Below are 2,651 nucleotides of genomic sequence, written 5' to 3'. Positions count from 1 at the left end.
ATAAATACTAGAAGACAAAAGTATTTTATGTTTAACTTTAAAAAATGGTGAAATTAGACAATTTTAAGATATTTATTGTTACTTACTATTGATTTGATGTTTTTAAGATATTAGTTGTTTGTGATTTAAGTTAATTTTCTTATACTTTAAGGTTTTTTATATTACTACAAGTAATATGTTTAAACTCTTAAAACCGTTTAAGCTCTAAATTGTGGTTAAAAACCACACAAAATAACGACACAAAATTAATGCGGTTAATAACCGCAACACAAAAAAAACAAAACCGCACCCCAAAAATAACCGTCTAACCGCACCGCAAAAATAACCGTACCATGCGGTTTTGAAAATGGATTAACTGCATTTGCAGTTAATGGTGAGGTTTTAGCTAATAACTGTACCGAACCGCACCGCGCTCACCCCAAATATATATGGCCATTTACACATAAGAGCCGTTAAAGGAAACTACAAATAAAAAATCATGTACCACTTTATTCATCAAGTAACAAAAGTGTCATTTTCCGTAAGAGTTAGGTTGTATGTGAAGATATGAACAATTTTAGGGAGGTTGATGCAAATCACCATGGCTAGAGATTAGGGTTAGGGTTGACGCCCACACTTTTCTTACTATATATTAGATGTTCAGTTCATTTGCATTTGATTTCACAGCCGCTGCCCGCTGTCATAATCAACCCTGTGAATCTATATCTTCAAACTATTCAACTACTGTCATAATCAGCCCTGTGAATCTTAATCCAGCATTGACACATGATGCTGTTTTGATAAAGTTATCCATGTGCGTCTTTTTCGGTCACGATAATCACCAGGACTTCTATGTGTCGATTTCAAAAAAAAAATTCTCTATCATGCACATAGATCCGAAAAGTAGCAAAGATCCGCATGATTTTAAATCAAAAAACATGTAAGTTAACTGATACGTTAATTTTTACCATTATGAATCATGTGTTTTCAAGCTGTTTTGCCTCGGTTTTTTGGTGTTACGAAGTTTATGTTGTTCGCCTGTCACTGACTCTATTTCTTGATCTGTTGTCAGTCTAGTTGAATCAGATCGGTACCAGTTAAGTGTTCATAGCATTTCAAGAGTCGGTTTTGTTTATAAAACGTTACCCTTTCCATGGTAAGTTTATAAAACGTTTTCTTATGTAATTGTTTTGATGCCAATAAATTTTTAATGCTCAACTTTCCTATTTATGCTATATCAAGTAACGCTTCAGTATTGTGTAAATCTGACATCTTATTCCATTCTTACTGAATAATGTTTGGAGATGATGGCGATCTTGACGGAAGTTGCAGATCTGACCACTAGATCTTGACATGCTTATTCCTTAAATATATATCAATAAATTTGGTCCCTGTAGTATAGTTCTTGTTTTAATTTTGGTCCAAGGTTAAAATGGTCATTCAAAAAAAATCCATTTATGCTGCGTTTCATTTCTGATTGTTAGATTTATCCTCCTTGCAGTGTGAAAGGGAATTTCATACAGGGTGTTTGAGGGAACACAAGAAGATCTATCTGAAGGTGTGTTAATTTGAATCTGAATTTTGCTAAAATTTCCATCCTTTTTCACTCGATTTAATATAAGATTGTTGATCTGAAGGTGTGTTTTCATTTTGGAGGGATCGGAATCGGAATCACATATTCCGATGTGAGGTGGATTGTTTTCCTTGGGAAAGATGTTTCTGATGACAATAATAGCACTCCAAAGAACATCTTTGTTAGAACATCTCTCTTAGAAAAAGATGAAGTGGTGCTTCAAGGTGGAGTAACTTTTCAAGATGGTTTTTCTTTAGTCTTTTGATTGAGTTGTAAAGTAAGCAATGAATGAATAATAAATGCCAAAAATTGATATCAATGGTGGCATTTCAAGATGGTTTTGTTTGAATGTGGAGTTACTTTTCAAGATGGTTTTATTTTAGTCTTTTGACTGAGTTGTAAAGTAAGCAATCAATTAATAATAAATGCCAAAAATTGATATCAATGGTGGCATTTTAAAGAACATCTTTGTTAGAAAAGGAGGTGGTGGGCCTCAAGGTGGAGATACTTTTCAAGATGTTTTTGTTTTAGTCTTATGAGTATGTATTAAAGTAAGCAATGAATGAATGAATAATGAATACCATTTTTGTGATTTATATTTGTTGGTTTTAAAACATAGATTTGATGTACTATGTTTTAAGATTTTTTTTTTTTCAATGTGTAGTATTAAAGTTTTTCATGAGTTTGTTATTTTTTATAATGCCAAAATCATCTCTATTATTTCATATAAAATCAATTAGTAATTTTTTAGTGAGTTATTCCTAGATTATGGAGTAATCTGTTAGTTTGTTGTATCTAGTCGGTATTTCAGTTCAAACTCATTTCATTGGTAATCAACTTACAAAAATATTTTCGTCGGTGATTGGTTACTTATTACATTGACAACTGTCAAATTCAGGTGATTCTCGGACTCATGCATCTTTTCATAACCCATATATACTTGACTCTTACGATTTTTGTAAGTTGTCTAGCTACTGTAGGAAATGCCAATACCCGAATTAGAACAAACTTCAAAATTTTGTTACATTTGAAAAAGTGTATAAAACCCTAAAAATAAATTAAAATTCTCTAATTTCACTACTATATGTTGTTAAATATC

General features: G+C 31.7%; 1 long non-coding RNA gene across 1 annotated transcript; it reads left to right on the top strand.

Annotated features, from left to right (window-relative positions):
• Positions 1-510: 510 nt before the first annotated feature.
• On the top strand, positions 511-2,142 carry LOC111916680 (uncharacterized). The gene is made up of 4 exons (XR_002858590.3): positions 511-919; positions 1,052-1,135; positions 1,481-1,537; positions 1,617-2,142. It is a non-coding gene; the product is annotated as an uncharacterized LOC111916680 (long non-coding RNA).
• Positions 2,143-2,651: the final 509 nt, after the last annotated feature.

The sequence above is a fragment of the Lactuca sativa genome, chromosome 1 (assembly GCF_002870075.4).
Source record: "Lactuca sativa cultivar Salinas chromosome 1, Lsat_Salinas_v11, whole genome shotgun sequence".
In the NCBI taxonomy this organism is placed as follows: domain Eukaryota; kingdom Viridiplantae; phylum Streptophyta; class Magnoliopsida; order Asterales; family Asteraceae; genus Lactuca; species Lactuca sativa.
This window is presented reverse-complemented; position numbering and strand designations above follow the sequence as displayed.